The sequence below is a fragment of the Lonchura striata genome, chromosome 7 (assembly GCF_046129695.1).
Source record: "Lonchura striata isolate bLonStr1 chromosome 7, bLonStr1.mat, whole genome shotgun sequence".
Taxonomy (NCBI): Eukaryota; Metazoa; Chordata; class Aves; order Passeriformes; family Estrildidae; genus Lonchura; species Lonchura striata.
The window spans coordinates 33,991,206-34,006,115 of record NC_134609.1 but is presented as its reverse complement, the minus strand read 5'-3'; the positions used below and the strand labels follow the sequence as shown (position 1 = coordinate 34,006,115).

The 14,910-nt window shown below is 44.0% G+C and overlaps 1 long non-coding RNA gene across 1 annotated transcript in view; it reads right to left on the bottom strand.

The window, feature by feature from the left end:
• Window positions 1-1,250: 1,250 nt before the first annotated feature.
• LOC144246626 (uncharacterized) overlaps window positions 1,251-14,910 on the bottom strand; it is a 129,437-nt gene continuing 115,777 nt past the window's right edge. The window contains exon 2 of the long non-coding RNA XR_013340289.1: window positions 1,251-4,677. This is a non-coding gene — a long non-coding RNA (uncharacterized LOC144246626). The remainder of the gene's footprint in view (window positions 4,678-14,910) is intronic.

Genomic DNA, 14,910 nt, shown 5'->3' with positions numbered 1-14,910 from the left:
GTGAAGCAGCCCCAGGTGTGACCACTGAGGAGAGAGAAGTGCCCCCAGTCCCGCCCCAAAAAGGGGTATGAGGAGAAAAAGGATTAAATTAAAGGAAACAACACCTTTTCCATAATTTCCTGGGTTTGAATTGTGGAGGATCCCCATTCGCCTACAATTTCAAGGGTCTCAATTGAAGAAAAACACACCTTCTTCATGATTTTGAGTGTTTCAGTTGATTGGGAATCACCATTTCCCACTATTTTCATGTTCAAATGGAAGGAGAATACCTTTATCATGCTGTTCTATGGGTTTAAATTGAGAGAGAGAGCCTTATTTTCGAAATCTCGAGGTTAATATTGAGGGCAAATACTGCTGTTCCTGGTCTTAAAGGGCTTCCCCCTCTCTTTATGTGCCATTGTAAGTCCCCACTGCAATATGCAGATCACTTCCAGAATGACACATGAAGTGCCTCCCTTTTCTACCCCCACCATTCTTTTTAGCAAAAGCTTTCCCAGGACCCTGAGCTGCATCACCACCCCTTACTTTGGTGTCTTTAGAAAATAGTTAAATTCAGCAATCAGAAAGTTCAGGCATTTAAAAAAATACTGTATGGTTAGTGGGCCAAGGGATTTAGAGATGGGTTTCCTAAGCCCTTTCCCATTTCTTTCTGGGCGTAGCAGTGCTCCCCATCCCCTCCAGCCTGGCCCTTTAAGTAACTTGAGCCTCCAGGCTGCAAATCCCAGTCTCCAGCTAAAAAGATGGAAAAGCTGTTCCCCCCTTCCCCCTTCTGGGTTTTTTCTTTTGAAAGGAACAGTCTTCTCTTCCTTGATGGGAAGAGAGAGATCACCAAAAGACAGAGCAGCTTTCTGAGCATCGCCCTCCCGTGTCAGGACAAACGGGCAGTTCCTCCACCCCTCAATGCTTCTGGCGGCTCTTTTTCTTCCAGCATCCCTCCCCTCCCGCCGGCTTTTGGCAAACCTCAGCTGATTTTCAAAGGCCCCGCGGCTGCTGGGGGTTGGCACAGAGGTTTAGTTATTTGCCTTTCCTTGGGTAAGGCGGGGACAGGGAGCAGGTCGGGCCCCATCCCCTGACACTGCTGATCTTGCCCACTTTTGTTGTGCGGTCCCTCTCTCCCACCCCCTCCCTTTCCCTGCCTCCCGCCCGGCTCCCGGAGCCCACCATGGATCCACAGGCGGTCTGGGGATGCTTTTGTCTGCTTTGCTTTTCCCTCCCGAGAGTGTTATGATTGAGCACAAGAGGCCATCTGATCCGATTAACAGAATTTATTTAATTCATTTAATAGAGTATATGAGAGCAAAGCAAAAAGCAGCGCTGCGGCGACAGAGGGGAGCAACCGCTCCGCCAAACTGCCGCGCTGTGATCCCCCTAGCTCACTGTTTTTATCTCCTTCCTTAGTTCACTCGTTTCTTCTGCGCAGTCGCATTCTGTTGCTAGTGGTCGTTTTCTGCCTCCTGGTGGTCGTGGGATGAAGGCTGGTTGTCTTCCTCACAGGTGTCCTTTGATCTGGGGATTCTCACAGTCTCAAGTATACGTGTTATCTTAGAAATGCATGTTATCAGCTAAGCACTGCAAAGCCTATTGCCTACTACCGCTGTAAAAGGTTAGGAATGCGTATTATCAGCAATTCACAGCCTGTTGCCTATTACCGCTGTAAAAACAAACTTCTTTGAAACAAATTAATATCTGCAGCTGCATCGAACAAAAAGGTCACCCTTCTCTTACAATTTCTCCCTTTTTTTTTTTTTATCCTTCTTTTTGTTTGTTGAACCGTATTAATTCTTTTCTACTAAGCTCTAGATAGTTTTCGGCCTCTATCTGAGTGAGTGATTCATATTTTGATCTTACTATCATTAAATGAGCGGCCTCTAACCTACTCTTTACTATAGCAATAAGCTTATTAAAGATGCAGGGTCCGAAAGTTAGCACTAAGATGAGCAGAATTGCCGGTCCTGCAATGGTAGACAAAAGAGTTGTTAACCAAGGGGAATGAGTAAACCATGATTCATACCAGTTTTGCTGAGCTTCTTGCTCTTTTTTTCTTTGCTCTATTTGTTTGCGTAATTCTGCCATAGTATCAACCACAATTCCTGTGTGATCTGCATAAGTGCAACATTCTTCTCGTAAGGCAACACAGAGCCCCCCTTGTTGTAAAAATAATAAATCAAGTCCCCGTCTATTTTGTAACACAACCTCAGAGAGGGATCTGACTGATTTTACTAACCCATCTATGGCCTTTTCGATTCTGCTTAAGTCTTCATCTACGGATACTCGTAAATTTTTCATACCTTGTTGTTGATTTACTAGGGAGGCTACCCCCGTTCCCACTCCAACTCCACTTACACTAAGCAAGATTGCTACTGTTAATGCTGTGAATGGTTCTCTTTTGACTAGATGGTGTTCGGGAGTTGTTTGATGCTCTAGTACATACTCCTTTGGGTGATATGATATGCGAGGGACAATTAACACCTGTACACAATAATCTGAACTTTCATTGAAAAGCCTTATGGATAAGCAAGGGGTGGTTCCGAGTTTATTACATACCCATTTGGTGTTGGGCGCTGGCAGGAGCCATTCTGCTAGTTTATCTTTTCTCTTGATGCTAATTGTCGTCTCACATAAGTGTTGCATTATTGCGGGTACCTTTCCCACACATTTCCCTTTCTCTCTTACTTGTGCTAGGGTTATTCCTGGGGTGCTATCTTTTCCCTGTTTCCACAGACATTCTCTTGGGTTTGTCCCATTAATTCTTCTGGTTTTGGCAGAGGATCCTATCGCCTCATAAAAGGGTGGATTCATCATGTAACAGAGCCAGCAACCTTCTGTCAGATTCGGGTATGTATAGTTTAAAACGCCGAATGTGGCTTGCATTATTTTCCACAAGGTGGCATGCTCGGGTTTAGGAACACCTGGCTCATCTATGTTAATATGGCTGGTAATAACCTCTGTCTCTGTGTAGTTAATTGTCTTAGTTTTAATGTCACTTATTACTTTGTTGGGTCCAATTGGTGCAGGGTCATAGGGAATAGGTTCTTTCTTAATAATTATTAGGTTTCCCAAATCGTGTCCCTCTATCCAATGCCTAATTCCCCATATCTTTCCCAACAGCCACCCCGGGTCATTTGGATGAGTAACATTGAGGTATATGAAAATACAGTTCCCCAGTAAATCTTTCCCTGTCCATGGCCATTCTTGTGGCTTTACACATCCAGCTGGTCCATATCCCACCCTTAGGTATTTATCCGACCCTCCTCCCGGGGCCCATGCTGATGCTATTGTCTCACAACCCCAATAACCACAGTAGTAATGCCCGGGGAGGTTACAATATGACCTCCCTAAATTTGAAGCAGGGCACATATAGAAACTTGTCAAATTTAACAGCCGCCCACAGCTTGGATTTTTGGTCATGTTACATACTCCAGCTTTAAAGCTTGGTGCCCCGGGGGTTATCACAGTCTGCAGGTTATAATGAGTATCATGATTTTCCCACCTACTTAATGTCCATTTAAAGGGTTCATGGGTTTCAGTAGCAACACTTTGGAGAGGAAAGCATATCATCACAAATGTAAGAATCTTTAGAGCTGAGTAGTACGCACTGCAGGGGATGCTGCTTATCATGCCCAATTTCACATTCCTACTTTTTCTCATTCCATTGTCACCATTCCCGTGCCTATGGTGGTCAGTGTTTTTTCTTACGATTTGGGAGGATCCCTCATCCCCACTAGCTATCTCTCTGTCTCTCCTGTCAACTTGGTTGCTACAAGCTACAGGGTAGGCCATCTTCTTGACAGCAGAGATATTCTTCAGGGGTGGGATTATTTCCTCTCTCCCACTTTGACCTCCGGGAGTTCCAATTTTTCTCATTTAGTTGTGGGGTGTCGCACCTTAGTCCCTTGACCAGCCTGCGACACTTGACCTGGACTATGTCCGTAAGAAATGGACTTGAAAGCTCGTTGGAGTGGTAGCAATGGAATTCAGGATTTATTCCCTTCACAAAAATTTCCCACCACTCGGGAGATTCTTTAGTCAATTCCCGAGTGGCGACCTTATAATTCAATATTTCAGAGGTCAACTTGCGTTGTTCTAGCCAGCAGCGCTGACACACACTTTTTGGAGCCCTCCCCTTTCTACAGTGAGCCCACCACAGCCCTTTACAAATTTTACAAGAAAAGCAAGCAAAAGGGAAACAATCACAATCTAACCAGCTACATTTTACTCTAATATCTTCATGCTCAGCATGATCCTCCCCTTCCCAAGGTCTCTGCTCCCTTTCGAGTCGGATGGGCCGATAATAGGGCTGCTGAGCTAAGTCTTCTAAATGCTTACAGTATCCTGGGGGTTTTGTTTCTCCTATCAGTTGTGTTTGCAATCCCCAGTCATTCCCGACCCAAATGTCCCCGGAACTGGCAGTGTCCATTAAGATTACTTGAGGGTTCTCTTTACTGTTAGCTTCAAATCTCCCGGCTTCCCATCAATCTTCCAGCTCGTCTCTCTGGAAGTTGCATGAAATCGAGTCGGGTCAACTGGCCCCTTTATTCTGCTAGCATGGGTCCATCCCTTTTCTGCCATACGAACTGCGGAATCAGTGGTGATTAAAACCAGATACGGTCCGTCCCACCTTGGGGTGATTGAATCTTCCTTCCAGCTTCGGATGAGAACCCAGTCGCCGGGTTGTACCTGGTGTAATACAAGATCTAGTGGTGGTCTTTGGGCCCACATCCCCTTTTCCCATAACTGTTTCTTGTATTTCATTAAAACAGTTAAATATTTGTTAATACTTTGGTCAGTGATGTTAGGATTAGATTGAACTTTCTCTAGGGAGTAGGGCATCCCATATAACATTTCAAATGGGGAAAGCCCTATGTCTGATCGTGGTTGAGTCCGAATATTTAATAATGCTAGTGGCAGACATTTTATCCAAGATAACTTAGTTTCTAGTACCAATTTAGTGAGTTGTTTCTTAATTTCTCCATTCATTCTTTCCACCCTCCCGGAACTCTGGGGGTGCCAGGGAGTATGTTGTTCCCATTTTATGCCCAGGGCTTCTGCCAGCAGCTGTGTTATTTTTGAAGTGAAGTGGGGGCCTTTATCGGAGTCTATTGTTTCTGGGACTCCATACCTGGGTATTATTTCTTCTAGCAGGGCCTTTGTCACCGTTCGGGCTGTCTCCCTAGTGGTGGGGATTGCTTCCACATAATGTGTTAGATGATCTATTATAACTAAAAGATATTTTATCCTCCCCACTTTGGGAAGCTCTGTAAAGTCTACCTGTAAATTTGTAAAAGGCCTCTTTGCCACGGGTCTCCCTCCCAAGGGTGGCTTCCTTAAATTCTTCCTATTTACACGTAAACAGGTTGGGCAACCCTTAGTAATACTTTTTGTTAGATCATGGAGACCCACAGTCATATAATGGGTGGCAAAGTGGTCTACCAGCCCTTGAGCGCCCCAGTGTGTTTTCTGGTGTAATTTATTAAGCATTTGCTGGGCTACGGCCCTAGGCAGAACCTCCCTCCCATCTGTTAACAGCCACTTCCCCGATTCTTCTTTTATCCCCAATTTTGCAAGTTTCTCCCGCTCTTCTACAGTAAATACAAATTTATCCTGGGTGGTTAACCCAGGATTCTCTGAGGTATCTGTAGGATCCCTCCTGGCTCTCTTGCTCAAGGTCAGTGCCTCGATAATTGCAGCCTTCTTCGCTTCATGGTCTGCCGCGTTGTTACCCCTACTCCAGTAATCCATCCCCCGCTGATGCCCTTTTAAATGAACTACAGCTATCTTTGCAGGGCCTCTCAAGGCCTTCAGGAGGGCTGCTATTAATCTCTGATGCACCAGGTTCTTTCCTTGTGAATTCACAAGGCCCCTTTCCTCCCATAATTTCCCAAATGTATGTACTACCCCATACCCATATTTAGAGTCTGTATAAATGGTTCCCTCTTTTCCCTTTAATAATTCCAAGGCTCTTAGGATGGCGTATATTTCACAGGCTTGGGCTGACCATGTTTTGTCTAGGGCTCCGGACTCAATTACTTCTAGGTCAGGTCCCCCTACTATGGCATACCCTGATTTTCTTTGGCCCTCTACTATTCTGGATGATCCATCTACAAACCGCTTTTCTCCAGTCTCTAACTCCTCTTCTTCCAAGTCAGGTCTAATTTTAGTTTGCTCCTCTATAGTGATCACACAGTCGTGAGTCAGTGGGTCAGTCTCTGGCTCTCCGAAGAGGAAGGAGGCTGGATTTTGTAATGAGGTGGTTTCTAAAGTGAAATTAGGGGTTTCTAATAGAATCCCCTCATACTTTAGGAGCCTGGCATCAGATATCCATTTGTCTGCTTTTTGCTGCATCACACTCCGTATGTTATGTGGAGTTAACACCTTCAGAGTGGCATTAAAGGTGATTTTCCTTGTTTCTTCTACTAACTCTGCACAGCCTGCAATTATTTGTAAACAGCCCGGCCATGCCCTACTTACAGGGTCTAGAATTTTAGATAGATATGCAATAGGTTTCTTTTTCCCCGCCCAGTCCTGGGTAAGTACTCCATAAGTTACCCCATCTGTAATATTGACAAATAAAAAGAAGGGCCTCTTTAAATCTGGGAGGCTTAGGACTGGAGCATGGACCAGAGTTTCTTTTAATTCTTGGAATTTAGATTTTTCCTCTTCTGTCCACTTAAGGTGCCCATCTTGGGTAAATTTTTGATACAGAAATCTTGCCTTCCCGCTATAGTTTTCGATCCACTGCCTACAATACCCTGTAAGTCCTAATATCTGACGAATTTGTCGTTTATTTTGCGGTAAAGGCAGGGATAGGATTGCTTCTACTCTATCTGGATCAATTTTCTTTTCTCCCTTTTTCAAATAATGTCCCAGGTATCTAACTTCCTCTTCTACAAATTGTAGTTTTGCTTTAGAAACTTTTAATCCTTTCAGTCCCAGGAAATTTAATAGTTTGATACTTTCTTTCCGGACTTTGTCTTCTTCTTTACCTGCTATTAACAAATCATCCACATACTGAACTAGCTTTACCTCTGGGTCTGTTTTATAATCTTGCAAAATTTGTTCTAGGGCTTGCCCGAATAAATTGGGAGATTCCGTAAATCCTTGAGGTAATACAGCCCACCTGAGTTGCTGTCGCCTCCCCGTGTCAGGGTCTTCCCATTCAAAGGCAAAATAATCTCGACTGGATTCATCCAGAGGGCAGGCCCAAAAGGCATCTTTCAGGTCTATTACACTATACCACTCGTTTTCAGGTCCTAATTTACTCAAAAGGGTATAGGGGTTTGCCACTACTGGGAACCGAGCCACGGTTCGCTTATTAATTTCCCTAAGGTCATGCACCAGCCGATAGGATCCGTCTGCCTTTTTAACTGGGAGTATGGGGGTGTTAAAAGGCGACATACATGGTTCCAATAATCCTTTATTTAGTAATCTTTCAATTTCGGGTTTCAATCCTTTCCTTCCCTCTAGTGAAATAGGGTACTGTTTTATTCTCACCGGGACCTCAGGGTTTCTGATCTTTACCATGAATGGAGTCATATTCAATTTGCCCACAGTTCCCGGATTGTACCATACTTCAGGATTTATTTTCTCTTCATCTTCCAATCGAAGAGGGCAAAGCCTGATTTTCAATTCCTTTTCTACCACTTCGATTTGAATTCCCAGTTCAACAATTAAATCTCTCCCCAATAGGTTGTAATCTGTTTCAGGGACTAATAAGAAGTCACCCACCCCCATTTTAGTTTCTGATTCTACTATTACCTCTTTAATAATTTGTACTTCAAATGGTTCCCCTTTTGCCCCTACTACCATAGCTGTCTGTTTTGACAGGGTACAGCCTTGGGGCAGGAATTGAATGGTAGATCTTTCCGCCCCTGTATTGACCAAGAATTCTATTTCCTGGCTTTGGGGACCCACCTTTAATTTTATCAAGAGCTCTTTTTGATGTCTCCGGGTCCCCATAAAGTAGAGCCCCTGACCCTCCTAGTCGGCCTTGAATTCTTTCTCATCTCTAAGCCGCACTCTGCACTCTCTCTTGAAATGTCCCTTTTTGCCACAATAATAACAAGTCTTTTCTTCCGTTCCCCCCCCCCCTTTCTTTATTACCCGCTTTGTCTCGAGTAAACTTCTTCTGTCCTGTCTCTATGCTCCTACTTTCCCTTACCACAGCAACCATCATTTTAACTTGCCTCTTCTGACTCTCTTCCTCTCTCCGGACGTACACTTTCTGCGCCTCCCGCAGCAGCTCTGCCAAATCCCTATCCTGCCAATCCTCCATCTTTTGTATCTTCTTTCTAATATCGTCCCAAGACTTGGATACAAAATGCACTTTTAATATTGCCTGCCCCATTGGATCATTCAGTCTTAATCCTGAATATAATTGGAAGTTCTTTCGCAGCCTCTCCAGCCACTCAGTGGGTGTTTCATCTTTCCTCTGTCTGTCATTGAATGCCTTATTGATATTTTGACCCCTGGGGACCGATTCCCGAATACCATCAATTAATATGGTTCGAAAGTCCCGCATATTGGCTCTATGAGCCTGGTCTTGGTTATTCCAATTAGGATTTTGAAGAGGCCACTTAGTGTCAGCTGGGTGTTGAGCATGTGCCGGCTGGGCATCCCAGACCCGCATCCCAGCTGCCCTAATCATGTTCTTTTCTTCAACCGTAAATAGGATATTCAGTATGGACTGCAGTTCTTCCCAAGTGTATATATTGGGGCCCAAAAATTGATCCACTCTTTCTGCCACACCTAAAGGATCGTCTAATAGGCTTCCCATCTCCTTCTTGAAATCTCTCACATCTCCTGAGCTCAAGGGAACAGAAATGAATCCTATTCCTGGTTGTGGCCCCCCCATGGGCATTTCCCTCAGGGGAAACAGTTTGCCTTTTGCCCTGCTCCAGGTGACTGGGCCAGGCTGTTCAGAATCTGAGTCAGACTCATCATCCGATGAGGGGAGGGGGGGTGCTCGTGGTACAGGAGGAACATAAGGAGGTGGGGCTACTATCAGTTCCTCTGGTCGTCCCTTTCTTTTCCCCTTAGGTTTTTCGGAAAGTTTGAATACAAGCACCTCTGGTTGACTCACCCAGATCTTAGCATAGTCACTCTCCTCTGGGTTAGGGGGTTGTTTAGTGCTCACCCAGATGTTTAGAGCTTGTCTAACCCATTCCTCTGAGGACCCGAATATGGGCCAGAATGCATTTTTGGAAACTTCTTTCCCTCCCCACACTTCTATACAGTAATGTATCATTTTTGCTTTATCCTTTCCCCTCGTTCCTGGGAACTGTTCCCAATTGGTCAATATGAATCCCAGGGGACTGTCCTTAGGAACCGAAGGGAGTTTTACCCCCACTGGGGAGGGGGATTTACTCTTCCCCTGCCCCATTCCTCCGGAGTGCCTTCTAACACACACAAATAATCAAATAATCACAGTCACTTCCCCTGGTTTGTGGCCCAGGCCCTCGCGGGCTCTGGGAACCGCACTACTGAGGGTCCACGTTCACTTGGGGCGTCTGGCTGCCGGCTCCCCTCTCATGCAACTCACACACTCGCCACACTCCGGGATCCCGACCCCGCCCGAACGGAACTCTTATACTTACGCTTCCTGCTTCGTCGTTCGGACTTTGTGCACAAAATTTAAGGGGTATCCTGGGCCCGCTTCCCTTTCTTTGCTTTCCTCTCAAGGCTTTTGGGTTCGTCGGTCGGGATGAGGACAAGACCCCAGTCTGAGTCCGCTCAAAAGAGCGGAGTTGTGGCGCCTCTCCCAGAGAGGGGTCCTCCAAATCCGCGATCCGAGTCACGGCACCAAATTGTTATGATTGAGCACAAGAGGCCATCTGATCCGATTAACAGAATTTATTTAATTCATTTAATAGAGTATATGAGAGCAAAGCAAAAAGCAGCGCTGCGGCGACAGAGGGGAGCAACCGCTCCGCCAAACTGCCGCACCGTGATCCCCCTAGCTCACCGTTTTTATCCCCTTCTTTAGTTCACTCGTTTCTTCTGCGCAGTCGCATTCTGTTGCTAGTGGTCGTTTTCTGCCTCCTGGTGGTCGTGGGATGAAGGCTGGTTGTCTTCCTCACAGGTGTCCTTTGATCTGGGGATTCTCACAGTCTCAAGTATACGTGTTATCTTAGAAATGCATGTTATCAGCTAAGCACTGCAAAGCCTATTGCCTACTACCGCTGTAAAAGGTTAGGAATGCGTATTATCAGCAATTCACAGCCTGTTGCCTATTACCGCTGTAAAAACAAACTTCTTTGAAACAAATTACTATCTGCAGCTGCATCGAACAAAAAGGTCACCCTTCTCTTACAAGAGCAGCAAAAGGTAAGAGAGACTTTGGGCTGGTTTAGCTCCAGGGACTCGAGGGGGTCTGGATGCCTGGAGAAGTAAGATCTTCATCCCAGCATTTACATTCCTGGTCTGAAGCCAAGCAGGGAACAGGGACTGACAAACTGCCAGGGCAATTGGGGAGGGCTGGCTTATAACCAGGAGGGGCGACAGGACAGCACCTGAGCTGTAGTCGAGATGTAAGGAAGTGATCTGCACCAGTGCACGGCAGAGAAGGAGTTCACTGACAAAACTCTGGGAGGGGCTGAGGGTATAAAAGGCAGAGCATCCATTTTGTAAATGTGCACGAGGCTGATAGCCCCAGAGACCCCAGTGCTGTAATTTTTCCTTATTGAGTCTGTCGTATTTTTTTGTTAAGGTTTAATAAACCTGTAAAATTTTAAAAGTGAGGGTCATTTCTCACATCTTCAATTGACAGTCCAAAAGTCTCACCTTCATCATTTGTGATGATTTCCAGGAGTCCAGGGCAATTTGGATTTCCCAATCGACTTTCTAGTATAATGTTATAATTAACAAATATAGGTATTGGATTTCACATTCATGTACCAACTTTCATTTTTCAAGTTATTGTTATGTATAGTAAATATAATTCGCGCCATTCCTTGTATGAAATATGTAATATTGGATGCTTGTTAAATCATGCCCGTTGTATTAGTTCCTCCCCCCCCTTCCCCCCCTTTTGTAGGTGAGACTTGAGTGCATACTGGAAACTAATTTACAAGCAAACAGACGTGGCCCGGCCGGGAGATGGGCCATTGTCTGCTGATCGTCTGTGCTGATCGTCCAAGATGGATATCATGGAAATACTCAGACAGATCCATATGAAAGAAGCCTTCCCGTAAACGCCCAACATTGAATTTTTCTCCTCATCACCAAAAAGAAATCCTTATTAACATATGGACTCCGAATAGAAGAAAGGACTGATTGCTAAAACCTTGGCCTCAGGCAGAATTTTCCCTATAAAAACCGCCTGTGCCAGGATGGAGGTGTGTGGGCATAGGAGAAAACCTCTGCTGAGGCTGACTCCTTGTTGCACAGCCAGGGTCGACCCCGGGCTCGGCTCTGTCCTTTCTGTGTGGCTGGCTAGATAGAATTTGACCGCTAATAAAATTATTTTTATTTTTTAATTTGGCTAAAATAAACTCTCGTTTATAACATTATTATTGATCACAAGAATTGTGATATAGTACACATTGTAATTACTGATTTTGATATAGTATAACCTGTCAGTTTACATATGCACCATATAGGTTCTATAAATAGAGGTGTAATAGATACTGTCTTAGAGCATAGAATAATAGAGACTGAAATATTGAAGTTAGTTACATGAGAAAATAACTCAGAAAATGGTGTAAAATAATTAAGTGATTTCCCATATTCAGGGGCTTTCTTATCTGAAAGACAAGATCATGGAAGTGAAAATACAACAAGATAGAACCACAAGAAAAAATAAAATATCTTAGTTTAATCAAGAACATGACATGAAGTCATGTCAAAGGTTAAAACCAAGCAAAAGAACATGTAAATTCAATCAAATGTTTGAACATGTATAAACTCTTATAAATATGCATCTACCCCCGGTAGTGTAACACTATATAGATAATATAGTTTAAGTTAACTGTATGCAAATAGCCAAGCATCCCAGGGTGGGATTTTATTCCTCTTATCCCTTAATAAAAATTAAATTTGAAATTGTGAGTTGTGTCTCTAACATATGAGGGCAATCCACTCACTCCAGGAAGCATCAGTGGCAGTTTCCATTGCAGAGACTTTTTCTTTGCACACTGTAAGAGATGGTCCAAAGATCCCTCATCTGCCTCACAACCGTCAAGGACAAAGATTGAAGCCCCCCAAGAACTGAGACTGAGACCCTTAAAATTCTAACACGGGGGTGCTGGCCGGACTGAAGCGGGATGTCTGCCAAGTGTTATCTGCAGATGGGCTCACTGGGCCCAGACTGGTGTCCCATGGAAACCAGTCCCGAAGCAATGGGTCATGCTCCCTGCTGGGACTGATTTGTCCTGTTCAGAACTGCACTGTCTGTACTTGTTCTCAATGGACTTATTCTCCACTATCCTGTACCTGCTCCCTCGACAGGCTATAAAAGACACCGGAGCTAACCAAAGACTTTGAGATTCTCCCCGCTTTTCCCACTCCCGGGTGGCTCCGCTTTTCGCACTGCCGGGTGGCTCCGCTTTTCCCACTCCAGGGTGGCTCCGCTTTTCCGGCGCGGCACGGTGGCTCAGGTTTTCCCCCGGGCGACCTCATTCCGCCACTGTCGCTCCCCCCCTGCGGCGGAGCGAAGCCCCCGGCATTTTCCGGAAAGTCTCTGACTGCCTCTGGTTACTGAAGCCTCACTCAGAGTGTTTTAGAATGCCTTAAAAATGCGTTGAAATGTTTTTTGGGTTTTTGTTGGTTTTTTTGGTTTTTTTTTATAGTTAATCTTTTGTGTTTCGTGGACTCTGATTTCTCTGAGAATTGTTACTGGAGAGATTCAAAGCGCTAAATGCAGTGCTTTGTTATTATTATGTGCAGCATAGCACAATTTCTTTAACAGATAATTTTAATTAATGGTGATAACATTTACCATATCATGTTATACTACATACAATATCGAGAAGCTCCCGGTTTGTTGGACAGTTTGCCAAATTCTACGTTGTTGTTTCTTTCAGTACAATTGCACTTTAAAAGGCCTAAGTAAATTTATGGTTCCATAAAGCTTGTGGCTACCATGAGTTTTTCTCAGTGTTAAATTACATAGGGTCAAGGTATTTGTCACACTTTTCTCATCCCTCCAGTAATCCATCATGCTGTTATTTCAGCCACGCTTTGTTGACATGTTCAGTGCCTTTTGGTATTAATAGCACCAGAATAAGTTACATTTTGCTGTACCCAGAACTTTTAAGGATATTAATTGTTAGGTTGGTTACATTTTATTTGAACCTGATTTTAGTGTTGGTAAGATTAAGCCAAGTTAGATCTGAGTATGTTATATTTTATAACTCTATTGAGTTTATTTTGTTAAGCGTAATTTATGTTAAGGTGGATTTCTGTCAGGTTTGAGTGTTGCTGAATTTGGACGAGGTCAAGTTTCAATCTTCTTCACTAAAGAATTTCTTGTTCTAGTCCAGTTTTAATAAGATCAGTTTTTATTCAGTATTAAAGATGTCAACTTTAAGTTCTCTTAAGTGTACCTCTAATTCTACTGAGGTGACATTGAATTACACTGCAATTAATTTAAAGTCCTAAGTTAATTTTGTTTAAATATGTTTGTTTATATTGCAAGATATAGTTATTTTCTTCTAGAGATAAGACGAATCTAACTGAAACAGCTGTGATGAAACTGATGAACACCTGCTTTTGGACAGAAGAGGATAGTTTGTTGAGCCCCTGATCTTCTCGCAGATTCTTCCACAGGTGTCAGTGCTGCACTGCCTAACAGGATCATTTATTGAGATCTCTTCTGTTTTATCTTCTATAGATAACACAGGAGAGTGGGTTCTTGTTCTACATTATGACTGTTATCCATTGTAAACTGTTCAGGGGTTCATTGTTATGGATACATGAATGCTTGGAAGAATATTGTCTCTCAAATTCCTGAGACAGTTACTGTTGATACATTGGTTCCATAATGTGAATTCACTAATTTTTATATCAGGAATTATTTATAAGACATGATTACCTTATTTATAACTGGCTTTTCAAAAACTTTGACATATCTTTGTGTAACTACCTACGAGACACGTGTCATTGTGGGATCTCTCTTTTCTGTTCTCTAGCTGCAGATGCCTCTCTTTGAACAGGCTGCCCTACTGCCTAAACAAGGAGTGCACAAGGCTCCTTCACTCCCTGACAGGGTTATTCTTGGAGCCTTGGAGAAAGGCTTTAAAGCAGCACAGAGCTTGTTAAGCACCAACAACTTCATCAAAAATGCAAATCAATAGCCTGGGCAGAGCCTGACTTTAAGATGTGATTTAAAACTGAATGAAAGAGCAGTTGCATTGCCAATTGACAAGATTAGGAAGGCTTCCTTAGTAGTTGTTGAGATGACAAAGTAAGGGAGACGACAGAACATGAAGAGGGGGAAAGAAACGAGAAAATCTTCATTTGCACAGTGTTTTTTAACCGTCATGGTCACATCCCAAGGACTTGTAGAAACCGTTCTAATCACAAGAAAGGAAAAAATTCTGGATATTTTTGATCTCAGCAAGCGCCTAAGGAAGCCCTCAGCAGCAGGGGATTGGGAGAACTGCAGGGCTGATTTCTTGAGCAGAGGGAGCAGGGTGTGCTCCTCAAAGGCAGACCTTCACCCACAGCAACCAGAAGATAGAAAAACAAGGATACAACAAAGCCTTAAGTGGGAAACGGGTTATCAAGGGTTTTCTAAGGGAAGCCCTGGCTCTGGGAAACAGGACCTGGAAGGTGAGAGAGGAAGGAAAAAGGGAGGCAGCTGAGGCCTCTTCAGATTCAAACAGAAAACACAAGAGAAAGGAGGAGGAAAAAAAGGTTGGGACTAAACTCTAACCCCGGCGGCACAGCCGCTTCGGTCCCTGCCTGTGAACA